The sequence below is a fragment of the Mycteria americana genome, chromosome 10, assembly GCF_035582795.1.
Source record: "Mycteria americana isolate JAX WOST 10 ecotype Jacksonville Zoo and Gardens chromosome 10, USCA_MyAme_1.0, whole genome shotgun sequence".
NCBI lineage: Eukaryota > Metazoa > Chordata > Aves > Ciconiiformes > Ciconiidae > Mycteria > Mycteria americana.
In genome coordinates this window covers 26310428-26322216 of record NC_134374.1, presented here as the reverse complement: position 1 = coordinate 26322216, position 11789 = coordinate 26310428, and positions in this window count along the sequence as shown.

Genomic DNA, 11789 nt, shown 5'->3' with positions numbered 1-11789 from the left:
AAACACCCCCGGCGTCCCTTCGGCCTTTCCGCTCGGGCTCTGCGCAGCCGGAGGTTCCTCTTGCCCTCCGAAGCCCGTCGCGTTTCTGTTAGGCTCTTCGTACGCACCGCTCGCCTGAAATCCCCAAACCGCTGCGCTCGCTGGGGTGCTGCCGTCGGTGTTGTGCAGCTGAACACGCTAAAGCTTTACCCTGCGCGGGGCTCCGGGCAGGCCTGGGGAGCAGGGGCTGCAGCCCTGACCCGCGGGCAGCCGGCACTCTGCCCTGCGCCGGGCGGCAGGAGGAGCCGGTCCCGCTCCCCTGCCCCGCGCCTCCGCTGGTGCGGGTGCCGCCAGCCTCCCGCTCGCTCTTCCGCCGGGGCTGTGGCCAAGGGCCAGCTGGCGCGCGTCGCCCTGGGCTGCCGGGCACTTTAAAATCTGGCATTTAAAATGCAAAAAGCTCTATTTTTGTTCCCTGTATGAAAAAGATTTTTTTTTTTAAAAAAAGTTGAAAAGAAAGAAAAGTTAAACTTTGGCACGTATGTTTAAAGAAAGCATAAATCACGTCAGATTTGAACCATGAAAGCTTTTGGTTTTTTTCTTCTGAAAATGTGCACAGGTTTCTCAAGCAACTGTTTCTGCTATTTCTAGAAATATTAAGTGAAAAATATAAACTTCTGCCTCTGGGTAAAGAAAAACTCTAACTATAAAACTTTTTTGCGAATTCTTTACCTGCCTTAAAACCAAGCAAATGCACAACAACAGAAAAAATCCCACAAAGGCGCTGTTTTTAAAGGAAAGCCTTCTGCGTGTCGCCTTTAGCAGACTCTTACTGTCACGTTTTGGCTCAGACTCGAGGCCGTTGGGTGTGTGACAACCTGCCAGGGCTCGGGCCAGGAGGGGACTGCAGAGAGCGGTCGGGGCACGGGGTACCTGAGGGTCCCTGGCTGTATCCTTCCGGGCTCGCAAAGCTTCACCAGGGCTTTCTATGCAGCAAAGACCTGGCACTTGATGCGGAACCCACCTCCCTAACGTGCTGGCGTGGCACCGCGCCCTGCCACCAGCCGCTGCCTCCGCGGGCGCCTTTGCAAACGTAGCTGGACCCACCCGTGCTGCTTGTGGACCTGGTGGTTTCAGCATCATTTGCCAGAGGTGAAGATCGTGATCTGTAACCACTGCACGGGGCAAAAGAAGGGACCCAGGGGTTTCTGCTGTTCCTCTGCCGGAGGCTTTTTGCCAGTTTCCCAAAAATACCCAGAATAGTTCAGAGACACAGTGAGCTAAGGAAGGAGATGAAAGGGGTAAAAGTGAGCCAGTATGACAGCTGCCGGTCACACAAGACTTTCAAAATGTTTTATGAAAAGGTCTAGTTTCACAGGAGATCTAGCCAGCAAAAGGAGTTGCCAATTGCCATGGGAAAAATTGATTTTTTTTTTTTTAGCTTAAAATACGAACTAGCGCTATCAAGCTTAAACTGAAAAAAATCTTGGGTGAAAAATATTTTCCAGCAGCAACTTAAAGAAATTCCTATTTTATAATATTTTCCTATTGCAGACAACTGACTTTCTGCTTGAAAGTTTGTGGTATAGGAATCTTCTGCTGTTCTTGGCAAAGAGCTTACTTGTGTATTTCTTTCATTAGGTCACAGACATCAAAGAGGGTGAACAAAAATGAGCCATTATTTTCCTTCTTGTCCCTGCTCTGGCTGCCTGTGCCCAGGCTTCCTTCCAGGTATCTGTGGTTTGGACCCACCTGTAGGCTCACGTCACCAACCTCGTCAACCTTCGTTTAAAGGATTCCTCATTAAGTTAGCAAGCCCGTGATGCAAGGGACTCTTCCCTCCGCTGCAGGTGGACCTTGCTGCTGCTCAGCAGTTTTCTTTCCCTGGAAAATCACTTCCTCCGGGGCTGCCTGTGCAACCAGGCGGGCACGCGCCCCACTTTCCTCCCGTAGCCTGTACAATTTTAAAGGTGTTGGATACACCACAATTTGGCTTTATTAATTTTAGAACATGCAAACTTGATTTTAATGCCTTTGCTAATGAGCCTGCCAACCTAATAACAGTGTGGTAGTCTCCTTTTACTTCTTCAGGGAGCACTTGGTAATACAGTGTAAGCCACAGAAAAAAAAGATCTGGAAGGTGAGGTGCAGAAACAATGGGAAGAAAGAACTGTGAAACTAAAGGTGGTGTTTTGCTAGGCCCAGTGAAGTTCATGGGAGGATCCCCATGGCCTTTTATTACCTGATTTTTTTTAAAGCCAATTGAAACAAACTTCCATGAGTTCTCATCAGGGCTTTAAAAATCCTTATGGAACTTTTCCTGGGCCTGTGGGATCAGGGAAGAGGAGTCACCCTCCCATGAGTGTGAGCAGGCGTCGGATGCTTCATCTTGAGCAAAGCATGCCAGAGTAATTCCCCTGGTTAACGTGCTTTGGGCCCTTTCCAGGGAGGGATGCTGCAGCAGTCTCTCATCAGGTGGGGTTTAGAGCTGAAGTCTCTCTGCGGATAGTCAGTGGTGGAACATAAGCCAAGTGAAGATTTACTTTCTCTTGTCAATGTAGCTTACTGGTTTGCCAGTCATGAAATTCTAGCATGAAGTTGTTCATGGTTTGAAGCAGCACTAAGCAGTGCCAGGAGCAGTGTTGCCCATGGGGTTCCTCAAAATTCTGAGCAAATGGGCAAGTCTACAAGACCAGCACTGACTGTGACTCTCTTAAATCTTGCCCCAAAATGACCAATCTCCAAACAAGACTCCAGTATAGGACGGGGTCTCAGTAGAGGAGAATGGCTCAGGAAGTTTGGAGAGACTCCTGGGAAGGCAGAGAAAGGGGTTTCCAGAAAGATGGACTTCACCTGGAAGAGTTAAGAGTTTAAAGCACTCTTCCAAATAAGCATATGCTTTAGCTTGTCTGAGCTGAGCCAACACTAGGGTGGCATGAAGCCTGCGAGGAATAAATAGAAATGATGCTGTGAGCACGCAATCAGCTACAAGCCATCAGCATTCCTCTGCTACCGCATCATAACGGGAGCAGAGCGTCTGGGCAGCGTCGTTCTTGAAGGCCTAGCATCTGCCAGACCGGGCAGAAGCCATCGCTGCGTGAGCCCTTTTAAACTAGGGGTGAATCCCTCGCTGTGCTCTGAATCAAGCGTGAAGCAACATCAGTCTCTGGTTCCACAGGGTCAGAGAGTGGTTCCTTCTTCACCCTTGAAAATGTGTGTGTATATGTGTATATAAACATATATGTATGTGTACATAGAGATACAAGCCCCATTCGAAATGTAATCCCCTTCACGAGTACTGGATGTGAAGGGCAGACCTTTTCTATCTTCACAGAAACAAGCAGAATTAGACCACAAATAAACTTGGTCTGAGATCTTAGGCGATTGGATCACATCTTGGCAGTTGTTGCAGTCACCACCCTTCCGTGATGCCTTGCGAGTTAGAATAAATATTCACTGAACTGATACTTCTGGGACTTTTTTTCTGCTCAGTCATACCCAGAGGCTCTTCACTGGTATCGCTAAGTTTACTTTAGGGATAATCACAGATTCTCGCAGTTTTTAGAAACTGAGATATGAAATCCAAGCCACGTGCAAGGAACTTGTTTCTCAGCAGCTTCATCTGCTGTCACGATGTGTTTCACTGATGTTCCTCCTCGGTAAATCACAGCTTGTGGAGAACAATAGAGGTACAGACTCACGGCCCAGCTGAGGAGCTCGTTTAAGTAGTGGAAGAGTTAAACACTGGTGAGACAGCAGCAGTCAGTGGGAATAAGCGTAGCTCGTATAAGAACTGAGAGGGCGTGTGGCCGTTGGTCAGATGCTGTCAGATGAGGCAACCGGAGCCTACCCTACCCAGGCTCTGACCGCTCACGTTTTGGCACAGGACCTTTCCCACTCCTTTTTCCCAAGCCAGGCAAAACTTTGGCAGGTATAGGTTTAGTTGTTTTCTGATATTTTTAGGTCTGGAAGCCTTGCAAGCTGCTTCCCATCCTTCCCATCACTTGAGGTGACTTTCCCATAACGGCACCTACTTCCCCACGTGCCTGGTGGGACCTCATCTTTTCTGTTTCCTTCTCCCTCTTTCTTTTCTCTCCTGGTGATGCTGAACTAGTCATCCCAGGAATAAAACCATCAGGGGGAGGAGGGTGCAATGTTCCTTTGCAGTGATTAATGGGCAGTGTACTTGGAGCTAGTGTATGAGATGAGTCTTTAAAATAACATTCATCAAAGGGAAGAGCTTGTTGGTTGCTAATTTATGAGGGAGAGTCACTACCCTCCTGCTGTAGGCTGATAATCCGGAACTGACTCACTGCCTAAAATTGTTTAAACCATCATATTCCTGAAGTATTACATTTCAGAGCGAGGCTTAAAGGGCCAGGAGCATAACTGGCTGACACCCGTACGCATGTGTCACCATCCGTCTGGAGGGAATATTGCAGCAGCAGGAGCAACTTCAAAAAGCTCTAGCCATCCAAAGTGCCCCTCCGGTTGCTCCTAATAGCCCCAGTTTCCTCCGTTTTCCCATGAAAGCCCCATGCTTTGGAAAGAGGCAGCATGCTTAAGGAGCTGGTAACTTGGATAGGACACAAAAGAGATTCTTCCCACCAGTGTCTTCTGAGGGGCTTGGTCAGGCAAGCTCTTACAAGGCATGCCAGACACGGGCAGAACTGCAGTGATCCTCACAGCTACGCTTGCACTGGAACCGCGCAGTTAAATCACTTGCCCAGCAAAGGGGAAGCCTTCCTCCTCGGTGGGGAAGTCTCCTCCCGAGCCGGAGGGGGCTTTGGCCTGCGTACCTCCCCTCTTTGGAGAACACCCTTGCCTCCAGCAGACGCCCACATGGAAATGTTTGAAACGCAGGCCTTCCTCTGGAAAGCTGTTCTACCGCATATCTATGTGGAAATGAAATGTCATCTAAAAAAGAATTGGTTACTCTGCAGTCTGATAGAGAGCTAATCAACGCATTTTTCACCATGATTGCCGAAGTAGGAAGAGATGCACCAGCTGCAAGCCGGTGGGGCTGAGCAGACAGACGTTCGTGGCCCCACGAGCACCCCGCTGGAGGCAGTGCATTGCGGCTGCTCCCCGAGGGACACGGGGAGCAGGAAGAAATACAGGAGTGTGCGTGGTACCACGTCCCCGGGACCCTGGCAAGGATAAACACTTGTTCAAAACCTCGCTTGCTTTTCTAAACCCAGCTCCAGGGTCCCTGTTCTGGTTGTCCCAGTCTGGTGGCTGAGCACTTATCCAGAAACAGAGACCGGGCAAGCTCAGCAGTGATACGCGTCCCTGTTCTTTGATAAAATGGGACCCTGAACCCTGCCACGCATCCGGCTTTCAGTCTCTTATGTCTTTGGGCACAACCAACTGCAGGAAAGATGGACGGACAGAAAGAGCAGGGTTTCCAGGCAGGACCCTTGTCTGCGGGCGCGCTGGCCGTGTGTCCCCGCTGCACCGCCGGCCATGTCCCCGGGACCGCCGTGGCACTGCCGGCAGCGGGGGGGGCTGGCAGCGGGGACGGGCTGGGCTGGTGACCCAGGTGGAGTGCTGCTGTTCAAATGCGAACAAATCGTATCAAAGCAGTCAAAGAATGATCAGGAAAGCCTTTTTTCTTGGAGTCTTGCTCAATTTTCTGCAAATTGCTTAACAAAAACTAAAGCATTTGAAAAGGACACCAAAACTACTATGAGTTATGTGTTTGGGTTTCTTGGTAGCCTGGGAATGGAAGCCTGCTGCAAGCCAGTTCTGCTGTTACTAATGCTATTTTAACTTTCACCTCTTCGTGGGGAAAAAGCAGTTCATGTCTCAAATACTTCCCCTTGCCCTAGTCGTGGCCCTAGTCATGCATGAGTCTGAAGTAGTGGAGAATTCTCATTAATTGTGCGCAGCCTTCAGCAATCAGTCAGTGAATGTGATTTTTATGGTAGAGGGGTTTTTGGTGGTAAAGTCATACCTCAGGCTACAAGAAAACTCTTTTAATGGACACACTTCTTGGAAAGCTAAACACATACCCGAAGACCAGGAAAAATGCCGTAGAGAAATAAAATCCCCTCCAAAATAAAATGAGAGAAACAGAAAAGGAAAATTAAGTGTCTTGGTTGTACAGTATAGATAACTTCCCCCTCTCCCAAGCCTCAATGAATATCTGAGGCATTAGCAACAGGAGAGCGTGTGCCCAAACGGCTGCGCACACTGGGCTTTGTCTTGTGGCCGCGCTTGAGGAGCGCAGCAGCCTGTGCGGGTGCCACCATCAATCTGCTGTGCAAACAGTTTTTCATAGTAATTGCACTTCACTGACTGAGCTTGTCCAGAACTTCAAAAATATCTTTTCTGACACCTCCACAGGCTGAGATGTAGTTTTTGGCAATCCAGGCTTCTGCCAGCCCAGATAGGAGTTTCCAGTCCATGTAGCATTAAAAAAGGGTGCCCAGCGATTGCTGCGGAGAGCGCTTGTTTTGTTCCAGTGTCAAGCACTGTCGGCACGTTCGCTGCGGCTCTGCCCTGTGACAGCTGGGAACCAGCGAGCTGCTCCCGCGTGTCCAGCGCGTCACCCGGCAGAAATAAAGACGGCCGAGAAAGCCCTGCCTTCTGGGAAACCAGAGATACCGACTCCGCGTGTCAGAGCCGTGACCGTGTCGGGAACGACGTTATCGTTTCACCTTGGTGTGACGCGCGGGGTTCGTACCGGCGTGCTCCCGCGGTCGCGGCAGACCCTTGCCGAAGGCAGAGCCGCGCGGTGCCCGCGGTGCGTGGCGGCGGGGCCGTGCTGCCCCAGCCGGTCCCGCTGCAGAGACCAGCGCCCGGCCACAGGCGATGGACGGAGCCCGCTCTCGCTGCGAAGGGGCACGGCCGCGTCTTCGGGCTGAGGAAACAGGGCACCGAATGCAGACGCTTTGAAGACGCGTTGCTGCCGGACGGCAGAGGAAGGGGAGGCAGGCTTTCCTTGTTGTTCTAATGCCTGGGCAACCCGTGTTTATTTAAAAGGTTACGTGGCATGAAAGAGAAGATGTGAGCAAAGTGTGATGTGGGTCTCTGTGCTGGCTACCCAAAAAAGGGTGCCTGGCACTCGGGATGCCGAGGAGAGGGATGGCTCAGAGACAGGACCTTTGAGCTCTTACTCCCACGTTAATACCGATTCTCCCTCTTTGCCCTCAGCAAATCACTTAATTTCTCTACTCTCTCCTTTCCATAAAATGAGGTTAATGATAGCAATTTCTCTGCTTCACAGGAGGGCTGGGTATGAATTAACATTCGCCAAATAATGAGACATAAAAGACACATTATTAATGTGGAATAAAATTGCTGCAGAGGAAATGCAGTTTTTAAATTGTTGGGATCTCAGGAGTGGAATAGCTGGGCATGATGGGCCTAGACTGAGGAATATGAATTAATGTCAAAAAGATTTGGGAGTTCCTGTGATGTGGACTGGAATGCCCACGGCTGGTGCAGTGAGACGGGGGGTGTAAGGAGCAGGGCACTGGTTTTCTGCAGAGGACAGAAAAGCGTTGATTCTTTCACTGGAAATGGCAAGGAGACCCCCAAGTTAATGGCAAGGATCCTAGTGACGGGGTTTTTGTCTTCCTTTTTGCATTGGCAAGTTAACATTGAACGTCAGGATTTTGAGATAAATGTTTGTGGCAGCAGGCAAAAGTGATCTCCCTTGCTTTCGGCCCTCCAGCTAACGTGAAAAGCCTGGTCCACCACTTATCCCTGTACCAGCACTGGAGCGAGGAAGATAAATGAGGAATTCATATTGTTGGACTAGATTCTGTGTTTGTCGATAATTCCACAGTAGTTCCTGAATTAGGCTATTACTAATAATCTATTTTCACCATAACTGGGAGGACAAGAAGTTCTGGCAGGCGGCGCATGAGACATACAGGAGAAAATGATTAAAACGGAGCCAAAAATACCGCCATACTAGAGTCATGAGTCAGATCCTGACCTTTCAAACGAGCACCACAGGAGACTGAGCTCATGTGGACGGGATCCCAGTGATCCAGGTGAGGGTAACAGGACAGCTCAGCCTGGCTGCCTTTTAATAGAGGGGGGAAGCTGGGGACGTCCCACAGGGCCAGCGGCGTCTGAAGGGCAGGAGGGGCCGGGGACAGCAGCGCTGGGGACAGCAGCGCTGCCCTGCAGCCGGGCCTCTCTCTCCTGTGGCCTCCCCAAAGGGAAAGGATCTCCCCATGCTGTTGAGCTTCGTGGTTTTCCATGGCAGTACTCCTGACGAACTCCTTGTAAAGAACGTGCATCCCCTGGTTAACGTGATCATAAAGACTAATAAAGTCCAGCTTCCTCCTGATTAGCATTTTAAAAGCCCTTTCAGCTTGCGTCAAGTTGCATTTTCTCGGGGAAGAGGAGTGTTATAAACTCACTTGTGAAATCCACAATTCTTTGTGAAATGGTACAACTGCAAGGGACAGAATTTCAAAGAAAACGTGCCTGGTGTGAGGCTCGCTGTGAAACTCAAAAGCTGGCTCTGCAGTGGCGGAGCCGCAGGCGGACGGTCCCGCAGAGCTGGGGGATTTAAAATCCCCCAGCCCTGTGTTGGGCGTTTTAAAACCCCAATCTGCTTCCGTGCCCTGGGGAGGAGCTGGGGCAGATGCCGGCCGCCCCGGGCTGTGCGGGTGCTGCTTGGGAGCCGCCGGTGCCCCCAACACCCCCATACACCGGGAGCTGCCGGCGCCCCGTGCTGCCCCCGACACCCCGGTACAGGGGTGCTAGCCCGAGAGGCTCGGCCGCCCCCAAGGCGGCGGGGCCTGGCCAGCGGCCCGTTCACACCTCGGAAGCACTGGTGGCGGGTGAAGCCTGGGGATGCTGAGAGCAGGATGCGGCCAAGAGCCCGGGAGCCTGCTGCGGGGAGCCGCGAGAAGACAGAACCCTGATGTGTGGCTGATTTGTGGCTTTGGAGCGCGGTTCCCAGCTCCGCGGGGCGAGGCTCGTCCGGGTGGTGGGGTGGGTCTGCCCCTCGCCGGCTGCTCGGCGCGTCCCTCCCCAGCACCACAGCGGTGGCACGGCCAGGCCGGCTGTCCTCGCATCCAGGAACGTGCCGAGGCAAGAGACACGCTTGGTAGGAACAAAATACCATCAATGTCAGTGTGGGTTTCTTGCTAATATTGGCTCGGGATCCAGACTTTCACTGAAGTCAGAACGCACTAGACTGGCTTATGGCTCGGGCCGCAGGGAGCACAGAATCACCCGCTCCTCAGCAAGCAAAGCCCGCACCTAGGCTTAACCCTCAGCCCGCATTTGTCTTGAACTTGTACCTCTCCTTTACCCCTGGCTTTGCTCCGTGCCCGCTACCACCCAAGCGCAGCAGAGGAGAGGGAGCGGGGTGCGTGTGCTGGGGCTCTGCTGTGCTTTCCCTGCCAGCACGAGCGGGAAGCGGGTCCCGCAGCTCGGCCGCGCGGCGGGCTCTGCTCCTGGGGCTGCGACAGACCGGGAACGAGATCCCAGGCTTGTTCATCACCTGAGCTGCTGACCTTATCCCTTCCGCTACAGGAAGACACTTGCTTTCACTCCATCATAAACATAATGCACGCAGCCTCCCTCATCCGGTCGCTGTGAGATCCTCTGCAGAGGCAGAGAGGAGAAGTCCCACCCTTGCCCCGAGCAGAGATCCGTGGGATCCTTCTTCGTACGCTGTCCCGAGGCCTCTTTCGGGGAAGCCGCTGCAGCGGGACCGCGCGGGGGAGCGCCCAGCTCCGGCACCGGGGAGGGCACCCAGGCCCCGCGGAGGAGACGTCTCCCTCGGGGCTCCCTGCCCTCGGCGGCTCTGCCAGCCTCCGGCAGCCCTGGCTCGTGAAGGGGGCGAGAGCTTTTGTGCCTCGTACCCAGGGCCCGAAGCTGTGAGCCCCGCGGAGGGTTGTCCGTCACCCTGCCTTCCTGCGTCCCGGGCAGAAAGCCCCTGGCCTATGCACGCGACGCCGGCAAAACCATACAGACGGCTGCTGGCAGGAAAGAAACATTTGTCTGCGTTCATTCTCTGTTAATAAAAATAAGCCTTTTCTAAGGTCACAGGCAGAGGAGTTGTCGTGTCCCATCCTGCTCTTTATGCCTCCACCGCAACTCTTCGCTTTCCAGACAGGCGGAGCAGAGCAGCAAGGGTCTCTCTGCAATGAATGAACGCTGCTCGCCACCCCGGCTTTGCAGCCCGGCACCCGCAGGCCCCGCTCCCGCAGCGGCAGCGCGTGACAAGCCGACGCGGGGGGTCCGGGTGCTCCGCCGTGCTTTGCCCCCCCCGAGGCTGCGGGAGACGCTGCCCGTGCACCTCAGCAGAGGGGTCTAAGCGGGGTCTAAGCAAATGCTGGTAGAGGGGAAGAGTAATTAGAAATTTGTCTCGCCATTTGGCTCCCGAGTCCAGAGCCGCTCACCTTCCCTCGGGTCTGTGGGTGTTTGACTGGGGATGTTTCATGGGATTATGGGCACAATTTTCTCCCTCCCAAGAACAAATTACTCAGCGAGATAAAACAAGCAAAAGATACTGGTTGTGCTGATTCACAAGGAAAAAATTTTCCTTCTCTTTTAGCACCATACCAGCAGGAAACTGCAGGGCGACTTGCCAGAGGGGCATAGAAAATGAGAATAGGTACAGATTATCCGACGTTTCCTGGGTGCCTGATAATTCCTTCACAGTCTTAAAAGCTGTGAGTCGGTTTATGCTGCACAATATCGTGAAGAATAAAGAGATTCATCCTCGTCTTTAGTAAGCTTCAATACCAGGAGGAGCTCAAATGAAGCCGCCTGGGGCTCGGTGGAGCCTGATTTACATCCCTGGAAAGCGGTACCTGAAGGGAAGCGAATCCCCTGGTGCATCCCCGGTTTGCGCAGGAGCTGTTGGGTATTTAATAAGCGTTCCCTGCGGGGACCGCGTCTGCCCCCACCGCCCGCGCCTGCTGGCAACCGCGGCAGATGTCCCAGGGGAGTCACGCCTGCGAGCGGCTTTTTTGGCACCCGGGCCCTGGGGTTTTAAGGAAGGGCTGAGGCTGCGTCCCGGCCCTGCGGGCGGCAGAGCCCGGCGTGCGCGCGGCCAGGAGGAACGCCGCGAGGCCGAGGCCCCCTCGGCTGCGGAGGCCGGGCTGGTGGGCTGCGGGGAGGCAGAGCCGGGTCTGGGCGTGCTCGGCGTGGGTCTCTGGGTTCCCCCGGTTCGGCGCCCGCACCTTGCCAGTGGCTCTGCTTGTCACAGAGATGCAGCCAAAGTGTCAGTCCCCGCATCTTGAAGCACTTAGGGGTTTCAGTAGGAGGTTAGATGTCACTTTGCAACTAAAAGCCTTATTTGCTACCCGTAGAAGTATAATTGCTTATTCTTCTCTGCCTTTCCAAGTCATGAAGTGGTTTCTCCCTCCTGTGGATCTCCATCATTCCCCTCTCCTCTGTTGTTGGTAAGGCTGTTTCACGACTGTCGCTGCTCTGAGCAGAGCTGTGGTACGGTGAGAATTCAGTGGCATCAGATTGTCCTGCGGCAGCTGACGCTGCCCTTTTTGCCTCTGCTAGCCTCGCTAATTATCCAAAGAAATGATCTGCAATGCCCAGAAAGATGCTATTTTGTGCTGCTTGGAAATGCCGATTCAGAACTCGTGAAAATTCAGCCCTTCACATCTTACCCCCAGCTGCCCGCGGTGGGGAGGAAGCATCCAGGCTTCTGGGACCCGCTCCTCGAGTCTGGAGCCTCGGGCTTTAAACAGCAGCCCCTTGGATAAGCCCGTTCGGTTCAGGAGAAAAAGAGAAAAGATTCTCTAAACGGAGCAAGCAATTTTGCCTTCTCTGAGAATTAGACTCTAAACCGCTTCTCCGCTTAGCAGCTCCAC